Below are 12,336 nucleotides of genomic sequence, written 5' to 3' on the forward strand. Positions count from 1 at the left end.
TTTAAGAAATTCATTGCAGAATTAGACGTGATGACATCAGATGCCATAACACTCTACTGCGATAATAATGGCGCCATAGCTCTAGCTAAGGAGCCAAGGTCTCATCCGAAGTCCAAGCACATAGAATGGCGCTTCCACCTCATACGCGACTATGTTGAGAAGAAGTATGTCGAAGTGCAGAGAGTAGACTCCGCGGACAACGTGGCAGACCCATTCACTAAGCAGCTAAGTCAACAAAAGACTGAAGCCCATCTTGAGAAGATGGGACTAAGATATATGACTAATTGGCTTTAGTGCAAGTGGAAGATTGTTAGATGTATGCCCTAGAAGCCAATTTTGGCTGACACATTATTAATTCTAGGACATAATTTGTACTTGACTTTATTATTATTGAATAAATGAAAGGCATCTTTTTCATTCATATTATTATTGTGTCTATGAATCGTCCAAGGAATTAATAAGATGATGATGCATATTCTCAAGAGTTGAGAATTTGAACCATGTATCATTAGTGATTAATTTCTAAATGCTCCTGATCGATGGATCATCACGAGGACGGTGATCGATCCGATGAGATCAGTGCACACATTACTTTCCCTATGGATGGACGAGACTCGAGTCCACGGTGTAGGGACACTGAAGTAATAGTGCAGGTGCTTGTTAGAGAACAAGGGTACTGAGCGTGACCAATACAAGAAGTCACTTGGATTTCTATCCACTCGTCAGTGACTTGCTTGATGTTGCAGTAGTGTGACTGGTCCTTTGACCTACAATGCTTCGGCTACTCACAGTGAGGTTATTGTAGTTTGACTGCACACATACATGGTCTCTAGCCATATGGGTCCATGCAGTGTAGATTGGCTGCAGTAGGTTCACTGTAGGAGTAGGGTATGCACCTATAAGGAATCTATCGACCTTGATAGATAAGGAGAGATCCTATGTGATTTATAAGACTGAGTTCGTAAGACCTCGGCCGGGGCAGATTGCACAGTAGAGAAAGAGTTCTCCGCTCTCGAACTTAAGTCGAATAAATCTTGACATATGACAGACGAAGGGGTTTGACGAGTTATCCATGACCTCCGTCTTGTAGGGATTCACGATAGAAGGACTGTATCACATGATAACTGCACCTAGAGGTTCATCATTCTATTCTGCTGGGTAGCCACTACATGCTGCTAGGTGTCACTGGTGGATGGTGGGACTCATAGGGATTATCTCGATGATCGATTAACCCTAATGAGTAGAGTTGGAATCGTTCCAATTCATTGAAAGGAGTTTTCAATGATATTGTGATAGAGATCACAATATATCTCACTACCAGTCAGAATAGAACCTATGGGGTCACACACACTAGAGGCATTGACCGATCCGATGGTTGAATCGTGATTAGGAATCACAAGTAAACAATTCGATTGATAATAAGTTCAAGAAGGAACAGAGGCAAATAATTAATTGGACTTAAAACAAGAATCCTACTTGAACTGGGATTCCTACTTGGACTGGGAATCCTATTTGGAGTAGGACTATTCCTACTTGGAGTAGGATTCCCACAATCCTAATTAGATTAGGAGTTTTTGAATCAAATTTGGATTCCTACTTGGAGTAGGATTCCTAGAGTCCTAATCGGATTAGGACTTCGGATTCAATTAGAGTCCTAATTGGATTAGGACTAAAATTAAATAAGTCCTAATTGGATTAGGGTTTCTTAAGTCCTAATTAATTATTAATCTAATGAATCAACATGACTCCTAATTGTGTTAGGATTGAAGAGTTCAATTGAGTCATGGTTCATTCAAGTTCTAATTGGATTAGGACTAGTATAGTTGAACTCAATTGATTCATGATTTGGTTAAATCCTAATTGAATTAGGGCTAAACCACATTAGGGCCTCCCAATCCTCATTAGATGAGGATTAGGGCAACATAAGAGGGAGGGGCTCACGCCCCTCCTCTTTTGATTCCTTGGTGCGGCAACAAGAGGGGTCGGCGCCCCTCTTGGAATAATTTCAAGGGAGCTCCTAAAAGTTAGGAGCTCCACATGTTATTTAAAGGAGGCTTTTGGGGGCTGACCTAATTCATGTGAAGCTCTCTTCCTCCAAGCCGTGGCCACCCCTCTCCCCTCCTTGTTTCAGCCGCAAGCAAGGAAGAACAAAAGGACTTGGCGGCCTTCTTCCTCCACCCTTCCTTCTTCCAACGCAGGGAAAAGATAAAGGCTGAAAAGCCAGGTGATCTTATTCCTTGGTTGCTCCTTCTTCCTCCTCCTCTTAAGCACCATCAAGGGTTGATTATAAAGGAGGAGATCAGCCATCAAAGTTATCTCTGCAAGGAAGCTAGCACCTCGGGGAGATAGAAAGCTTGGATCGGTTCCTGCTTCGTGTGGATACCCGTAGAGGCCGGGCACTTGAACGGCTTCAAGCGAACCTTCATCCAAAACCACGATCATCAGTTTGCGGTGATCATCTACCCGCACAAGGTGAAGATCTGATCTTCTAATGTTTTAAAAAGTATTTTAATCCTTACCCATCTACGAACGGTTCATGAAACAACGTTCATGAGATGAACGTCGATCCCGCTTATGTCGGTTCCGCTGCTATCTGAATAGTTTTGAATTTTCTGCGGCTTGGGCGGGTTCCCAACAGAAAGATGAGGCAGCAAAGTTGCATGTTTTATGTAATTACCTTAACCTATGGGTAACATGAGCTTCCCTTAATGTAAAACTACACAATTTGCATTTTCCACATTTCACATAGTTTCATGATTTATGCCCCATCCAGCCTCTGAGATGGGCATGGGTGTACATCTGTCTCAGCAGTGAACTGAACAATTAAGTGAAGAATCATTGTTCTACTTTCCAGCGCTTTGGATGTCTTAGTGAGTCATAAAGCTAAACCAAAACCAAGTATTAATAATTATTGATCCAGTGAGACCACTCTGTGCTGTGTTCCTTCTAGATCCTTTTACAAAAGTAGAAACTGGGTTCCTTTTAGATCCATGAATTGAACTGCTGTGAGATGGAGTAGATGCATCTCGTTAGATTTATCGGAAGCAGATTCCATTGCCGTGCATGACCCGCCAATAAATTGACCTCTGAATTCTATCTGGGAAAGCTAGCGGAAGCTTCCCAACAAGATCAAGCCACCAATGAAGTCAAAAAGTCCGTAGGATATTTATGAATACTTCTTTCCACACCATACATGACTTCTGATTGCTTGTCTAGCGGTCCAAACTTTGACAAGTCGTCACAAAGTTTGTGGGATATTTATGAAGGCTTCTTTCCCCACCATACATGACTTCTGATTGCTTGTCTAGCGGTCCAAAACTCGGCAAGTCGTCGAAAAGTTTGGGGGATATCTATAAAGACTTCTTTCCACACCACACGACTTTGAGACTTTGAGTGCTTGTCTAGCGGTCCAAAATTTAGCAAGTCGTACCAAAACCAGACTATGAAGTCATGGAAGTGTTAGCCTAGATGCACAAATATAATTAAATATTTCTAATATTTAAAAACAATAAATAAGAAGAATAAACTAGCAAATAACTAACTTGACAATATAATAATAAAATGAAGAAAGAGAGAGAAGATGGCCTGTGGATCGAAGCACGCTGATGCGCTGTCCCAGGAAAGTTTATGCCCCCATGCACGGGTCTGCTGGCACAGATCTCCTAGAGATACGACGAAACAATACAGAACCACGTCTTCCCCGTCAGTGCGCCTCCAGGGAAGAAAGAAGAGCACGTTCACGCTTGCAGATAGCTCAAAAGAAACTTAGAAAAATTATGAGAAGAAAAATTTTCTTTATTTCTTTTCTCCCCAATGATCCCTAGAGCCTTTTTTTATCTAGACTCTTGGAATAGGGAGAAGAGAAAATTTTGATTGTACTTTGAAATGATCCCTAGAGCCCTTTATATAGGCTCAGGCACGTCAAAAGAAGAAGATTCCCCTCCCGCAGATTGATGACGTGTCTTCTTGTGCTCTTCGGCTTATTGCATCTTGGCCGTTCATGCTTCCTTCCTTCTTCGAGGGGCCTTTCCATGTTTGCTCCTGCGCTGGATACATGACACTTGTCATGGTTTGCTTTCATTAGAAATTCTTCCATGTTTGCTCCCTTGCTTGTGCACGGATGCTTGCCACTTGGCCGTTAACCAATTTTGGTTTTCAAATTTTAAATTATTTGATTTAATTCAACAATCCCCCACATAAATTAAATATTTAAAAAATTTAAAATCAAAATAAAATTTAAAAAAAAATCAAAATAAAATGCTGAGTATCTTATATTATGTAATAGGTGTAGGTACCTTTCGGTTTGAACCTTCACTTAGTGACAATTGATTACCTCTGTGGAGCCAAGGTGGACTATGCCTTGAACCTTGGTCTATGGCTCAGATTTCATCAACAGCACACATAATATAGCGTGAACATGCTCGAAGCGGGTTGCGCTTTACGGCCATGCGCAGGTATCTCTTCATGTGTGTTATTAGGGAACAACCCACTTCCCACAGTCGCGGCCTCACGATCACACGCATATAGGTGAATCCTGAAAAAGGGTACGAGCAAGTAGGTACCCTGCCTCATGGGTCTCGGATTCATTAAGAGTAAAAACTCAACCTAACCCTTGCTTTTTATGAGCACTGTTGCCCTAGGGATGGGAAAAACAAATAGTGCTCCTCATTAGTCACCTATCTAGCTTGTTTCTACCCATTGAACCTTTTCAGGTTGGGTTACCACCGTGGTGACTTTACTTATGGGCTTAGCCCCATCCCCCTCGACAACTCTAGAACCACTGTTCTAGACAATCCTTTGGTAAGCTGATCAGCTAGATTCCTTTCGGATCTTACAAAATTTAGTGCAATCAAGTTATTCTTTAATTTGTATCTCAATGATTTATGGCGCACTTTCAAGTGCCTATTCATTTTCACATTTGCATTTTCTTGATTGCATTTATCTATAGCAGATCTGCAGTCACAATGAATAGATATAGAAGGTAATGGTGAAGTCTCAATAGGCAAATCTATCAGTAGATCTCTAAGCCAGTCGGCTTCAATGCTAGTGGTATCTAGGGCAATCATTTCAGATTTCATGGTGCTCCTAGCCACTACAGTTTGTTTGGTAGACTTCCATGATACAGCTGCACCTCCTAAAAGAAAGACAAAACCAGTGGTGGATTTGGTGTCAACTGTATCACTGATCCAGTTGGCATCACTATAGCCTTCCAGAACAGCAGGATAACCACAATAGTGTAATCCTAGAAATATGGTACCCTTAAGGTACCTGAGAATTCTTTCTAGAGCAGTCCAATGATCATTATTAGGATTGTGAGTATATCTACTTAGTCGGTTCACAGAGTATGCAATATCAGGTCTGGTATAATTTGCAAGAAATCCTAAAGAACCAATGATCTGGGCATACAAGCTTTGATTGACTGGATCACCTAAGTTCTTCTTTAGATGAAGAGATGGATTATAGGGAGTAGATACAGGATGACAATCAGAGTAGTGAAACTTTTTAAGAATTTTCTCCACATAGTGGCTTTGGGACAAAGTTATTCCATTTTCATTCCTTATGATTTTAGTATTAAGGATTAGGTCTGCTTGTCCTAAATCTTTCATGTCAAATTTTAGAGATAAAAATTGTTTTACTTCATTAATAATTTCTAAGTCTGATCCAAAAATTAGGATATCATCTACATATAAACATAAAATTATAATTTTGTTATTCTTCTTTTTATAATATACACATTTATCTGTGTTATTAATTTTAAATCCATTAGTTAGAATTATTTCATCAAATTTAAGGTGCCATTGTTTGGGGGCTTGTTTTAGACCATAAAGAGATCTAATCAACCTACATACCTTTTTCTCTTGACCTGAGACAATGAAACCTTCGGGTTGGTTCATGTAGATCTCTTCATCTAGGTCCCCATTCAAGAAAGCAGTTTTAACATCCATTTGATGTATAACCAGCTTATGAATGGAAGCCAAGGCAACAAGAATCCTAATAGTAGTGATTCTAGCTACAGGGGCATAAACATCAAAGAAGTCAATCCCAGATTTTTGAGTAAAACCTTTGGCTACTAACCTAGCCTTATATTTGTCTACAGTTCCATCTGGCCTAAGTTTCTTCTTAAAGATCCATTTACACCCTATGGGTTTACTTCCTGGGGATAGGTCTGCCAATTCCCAAGTATGGTTTTGGATTATAGATTGCATTTCATTATCTATTGCTTCTTTCCAGAAGGGGGCATCTAGAGATTTCAAGGCATCCTCTAAAGAAGTAGGAGAGTCTTCTATTAGGAATGTGCAGTAGTCTTCTCCAAAGTTCTTTTCAACTCTAGTTCTTTTACTTATTCTAGGTTCAGTTTCTTCTTCTTCTTCTCGAAATCTGGTTCTGCTAGAACTAGTCCCTAAGTTATTATTGGTATTTATTTGATCATTTATCCTTGTTTTAAAAGGAAATATACTTTCAAAGTAGATTGCATCTCTTGCTTCCATTATAGTGTTGTTATTAATTTCATTTATTTGAGAGTTAAACACTAAAAATCTATTAGCATTACTCTCAATTGCATATCCTATAAATATTGCATCTATTGTTTTGGGTCCAATTTTCTTTCTTTTATTTTCTGGAATTTTTACTTTAGCTAAGCACCCCCACACTTTTAAATATTTTAAGTTAGGTTTTCTATGTTTCCAGATTTCATATGGAGTTTTATCATTATGTTTGAATGGAATTCTATTCAAGATATAAGATGCAGTTACTAGTGCTTCCCCCCAAAGATTTTCTGGTGCACCTGAACTAATTAACATAGAGTTAACCATATCCATTAAGGTTCTATTCTTTCTCTCAGCTACTCCATTAGATTGGGGTGAATAAGGAGCTGTCACTTCATGAATTATCCCATGTTCTTCACAGAACTGGGTCAGCTCAAAAGAGGTATATTCACCTCCTCTATCAGACCTTAAGATTTTAATCTTTTTATCTAGTTGGTTTTCAGCCTCTGCTTTATAGACTTTGAATTTATTTAAGACCTCATTTTTAGCTTTGATAAGATAGAGGTGACAGTATCTAGAAAGGTCATCTATGAAAGTTACAAAATATTTGTTTCCACCCCTTGAGGTTCTCCCTGAGTCACATACATCACTATGTATGAGTTCAAGGAGATCAGAATCTCTACTTACAGAGTGAAAGGGTTTTTTAGGTAATTTGGCCTCTACACATATCTCACATTTATCATTATTCTTAATTTCTGATTTTGGGATTAAATTCAAGTGCATTAATCTTTTAATTGAACTATAGTTTACATGTCCCAGCCTACTATGCCAGACAACAGGAGAGTCAATATGAAGAACAATAGAATTTTCATTCATAGATAGAATAATTACATTGAGTTTAAACAATCCATCACAAAGAAAACCTTTTCCGATGAAAGAGACACCATGGGTTACAACAACTTTATTTGATTCAAAAACAATTCGGTATCCTTGCTGGACAAGCAAGGATCCACTAACTAGATTTCTACGGATGTCTGGAACGTGGTGCACGCCTTGCAGAGTAAGGATCTTCCCAGAGGTAAGTGTCAGATCCACTCGTCCCGCTCCAAGCACGCGCGCCACAGCATTATTACCCATGGTCACAGTTCCTCTACATGAGATCTGATAAGATGAAAACCAGGAGCGATCAGAACAAACATGTATACTAGCTCCGGTATCAATCCACCAGTCAAGTGCTAATTGTGTCATGTTAACTTCAGGTATGAAGGAAACAGACCTGATAGCAGTCTCAAAGGAGTTAGCCCCATAGGTCACCATGTTGGCATGGGCACCAGAAGTGGTAGGACCCTTACTTCTAGGTTGACGAGGAGTAGTGATCTTGTAGAAGCATTGGTTGGCCATATGGTTGGTCCGACCACAGACAAAACAGCAACGAACAGATTCTCCTTCTTTCTCTTTCTTCTGGTTCTGAGAGAAGTTGGGTTTTCTGTTGTTGGGCTGAAAGGAGTTCCTATGGTTGAATGATTTCTTCTTGAAGGACTTGTTGTGGTTGGGACGGAAAAAACAATTCTGATTTTTGGATTTGGGCTTGGATTCAATATTGTTGACTTTGGGCAAAGGATTGGAGGAGTGAGATTTTTTTCTAAGGCGATGTTGTTCTTCAATCCTAATAGAATTTAGGACTTGGGTTAGAGACAGATCACCTTGGGTGTGGCTCAAAGTCTTGGCAAAGTCTGACCAGGTAGAGGAAAGTTTGTCTATAATACAGGCAACTTGGAAAGACTCATCTAAGTGGGTTCCATTTGCCTGGAGTTGAAGAATCAATGTTTCATATTCATGGATTTGATCATTCATAGATTTGGAATCAACAAATTTAAACTTGCTAAAGTCAGAAGCTTTGAATCTCTTTACCCCGGCATCATCAAGTCCATATTTATTTTCTAAGGTATCCCAGAGATCTTTGGCACTCTTAGCTATATAATAAATATCATAAAGCCTATCAGAAAGGGCTCCTAGTATTCTATGAAGACAGTGGTAGTTGGTTTCTTCTGGAGTCCTAGTGGAGGATGCATCATCAGAAGGAGCAAGGTTTGGGTTGTTGCGAGTAGAAGGTCGTGAAGCAGATGGGTTAGACCCACCAATGGCGGAGATCAAGCCTAAGGTGGTGAGCCAGAACCGCATTTGATTCTGCCACCTTCTAAAATTTTGACCATCAAATTTTTCAGGTTTAGCACTAAGATTTTCACATGCGTGGGAAGCCATTAGTTTGTAGCTTAACACAATTTTGACACCTGTGGAAATGAGAAGGTTTATGTCAAATTATTGCACTGGTATTTAAATTGAACTTTAGATGTCTAATTGAAAAATCCAAAGAATAACAGCCAGATCAGCTCCAGATCGGTGGTGGAGCACTTGGCTCACTTAAGTACCAGCCTTTCTTAGGCACGTATGCCTTTTTGACAAGCTTTTCTTAGACACCGTTATTCAATAGATAATTTCACTAGATATCGTTCAATTTTATCCTAAGTGCAATATTAAGCTAGCTCCTATGAATTAACCAATTTCCGAATTTCCGTTTGAATGGAATCTGGAAATTACTCCGTAAGGAGTCCAAATGGAGGTATTAATAAACCTCTTGGAGGTTAAGCAATCTAATATTTTGCTTGAAAAATTAAGTACTAAAGTAAAGCTAGCATAAATGTGTAACAGCTAAAATAGAACAATTTATAATTATGCAGCAAAATATTTAATAAATATTGCAATCTAAAATCTAGTGCTAACCATACATAAACTTTCCTAGATTGTTAGCCTAGATGCACAAATATAATTAAATATTTCTAATATTCAAAAACAATAAATAAGAAGAATAAACTAGCAAATAACTAACTTGACAATATAATAATAAAATGAAGAAAGAGAGAGAAGATGGCCTGTGGATCGAAGCACGCTGATGCGCTGTCCCAGGAAAGTTTATGCCCCCCACGCACGGGTCTGCTAGCACAGATCTCCTAGAGATACGACGACCCAATACAGAACCACGTCTTCCCCGTCGGTGCGCCTCCAGGGAAGAAAGAAGAGCACGTTCACGCTTGCAGATAGCTCAAAAGAAACTTAGAAAAATTATGAGGAGAAGAAAAATTTTCTTTTAACACTCTTGGGAGATGCATTTGGATCACATTAGAGTAGTTTTTAAAATTTTGCAAGATCATCAATTTTTTCTTCAACGCTCTAAATGTGCGTTCGAACAAGAGAAGGTGGATTATTTGGGGCATATAATTTCTAAGGAAGGAGTGCATGTGGATGAGAGCAAGATCACTACTATGAAGAATTGGCCTAGGCCCACCAATGTGACCGAACTCTGGAGATTCTTGGGGCTTACGGGGTACTACCATAAGTTTGTACGCAACTACGGAATTATTGCATCACCTCTAACATAATTATTGAAGAAAGGACAATTCCATTGGGATGAAAAAGCAACGAAAGCTTTCAAAGAGCTCAAATCCGCCATGTCCACAACCCCGGTATTGTCTATTCCTAATTTTAATGAAATTTTTGTAATAGAAGCCGATGCTTCAGATGCAGGTATTGGAGCTGTACTATCCCAACAAGGTTGACCAATGTCATTTTTAAGCAGAGTTTTGGGACCAAGAAAGACAGCCCGGCCCATTTATTCAAAGGAGATGCTTGCCGTACTTGAAGCCATTCGGTGTTGGAGGCTCTATCTCTTGGGCAGAAAATTTCGGATCCTAATGGATCAACGCAGCCTGAAGTTCTTCTTAGAGCAATGTGTAGCTAACCCAGAGCAACAAAAATGGGTCACCAAGTTGCTGGGCTACGAATATAAGATTTTGTACAGACCGGGCAAGGAGAACAGTGCAATAGATTCACCATCTAGGGAAGTGGGGTCACCAACATTGTGGGCAATTTCTGAGACCCAGTTCATGATTTGGGCTGAAATTAAAAAAGCAGCAGCCAATGGCCCATGGGTTCAAGAAATAAGGAGCCACATAGAAATTGAGCCTGAAGAAGTGCCTAACTATGAGTGGAAGGATGATTTATTATGGTTCAAAGGACGTGTAGCTGTCCCACCAGATTCAATCTTGAAGTCTCGCCTACACCAGGAGTTTCATGACACAAAAACAGGAGGCCACTCGGGAGTATTGCGAACTTGGAAAAGAATTGCTCAAGCATTTCATTGGAACGGGCTCTAGAAATATGTGCAGAATTATGTCACAGCATGTGACGTGTGACAACAAGACCGACTCTCGAACACCAGCAGGCCTCTTTCAACCTCTTCCCGTGCCATTGCAAGTATGGGAGGATGTTTCTTTGGATTTCATAGAGGGACTGCCGAACTCCAATGGTAAAAATGCCATACTCGTGGTGGTGGATCGCTTGACAAAATACGCCCACTTCATCAGTGTGACCCATCCATTCGCATCCAAGAAAATAGCGGAGGTGCACATTGAAAGTGTAGCACATCTCCATGGTATTCCTTGAACTATTCTTAGTGATCGCAATGCTTTGTTTACTAGCAATTTTTGGAATGAATTCTTTAAGTTGCAAGGAACGCAATTTAAGATGTCATCCGTCTATCACCCCGAGACTGACGGTCAGACGGAAGTGGTAAACCGGAGCCTTCAACAATACCTCCGCTGCCTATCAAGTCAAGCGCCAAAGCAATGGAGTCATCATCTACCTTGGGCAGAATTTTGATACAATACTACATTTTACCGTGCAATTGGGCTCACTCCGTTTCAAGCTTTGTATGGAAGACCCCCACCTGTAATCACTCGTTATTTACCAGAAAGTGCAGTGGTGCAAGAAGTGGATAAGGAGCTGCGTAATCGGGATGAGTTGCCAAGATGTCTAAGGAAGAATTTGGAAACAGCCAGGAATTGAATGAAGCAACAAGCAGATGCTCATTGCTGTGATGGTTCCTTTGAGGTGAATGATTGGGTCTTTCTCAAGTTGCAGCCATTCAGACAACAGTCGGTGTTCAAGCGAGCTAACTAAAAGCTTGCTAATAAATACTTTTGGACCTTATCAGGCGATGGAGAAGATAGGTGCTGTAGCTTAAAAACTGGAGCTACCAGACACTCTAAGGTTCGCCCGGTGTTCCACATCTCATGCCTAGCGACGCATAGGAACGAGAAAAGTCTCACAGTGCACTGCGCCTCCAGTTTCAGAAGAGGGTTATCTTATGCTTGAGCCAATAGCTGTCAAGCATTTCCACTGGGTGAAACAAGGTAACAAGGTGATAATCGAAGTGTCAGTTCAGTGGAAGCATCTGCCTCATGAAGAAGCCACTTGGGAGTCAACCAAACTGATGCAAAATCAGTTTTCAGATTTCGACCTTGAGGGCAAGGTCGAAGTTCCGAGGCGGTGCGTGATGGATCTCGAAGAGTTAGGAAACCGAACCCATGATATTTTGCTATGCTAGCCGCAACAGGAGGACCAGTTCAAAAGATAATAAAAGTGGAGGCTGGAGCTAATTCTAAGGAGGATTACACTACTAGAAATCTCATCTTTCCCGGCGCTTTATATAATCTTTACCGACGCTTATAAGCGTCGGCTAAAGTTCCCGCAACGCAAACAGAAGCGTCGCAAAAGCGTTGGCGATACCGGAGTGGCAAATGTTTTTGCCGACGCTTATAGAAAGCGTCGGCAAAAACAGGGCTTTCCTGACGCTAATGAAAGCGTCGGCAAATTAAAATTCGCCGACGCTTTAAAGCGTCAGAAAAGTCCAAAGAAAGCCTGGGTTTTCGCCGACGCTTTAAAGCGTCGGGAAAACCATGCTATAACGACGCTTATATAGCGTCGCCTAAAGATATTATTACCGACGCTTTTT

The sequence above is a fragment of the Phoenix dactylifera genome, chromosome 3 (genome assembly GCF_051530095.1).
Source record: "Phoenix dactylifera cultivar Ajwa chromosome 3, Ajwa_hap1_PhDact_Kaust_v1.1, whole genome shotgun sequence".
NCBI lineage: Eukaryota > Viridiplantae > Streptophyta > Magnoliopsida > Arecales > Arecaceae > Phoenix > Phoenix dactylifera.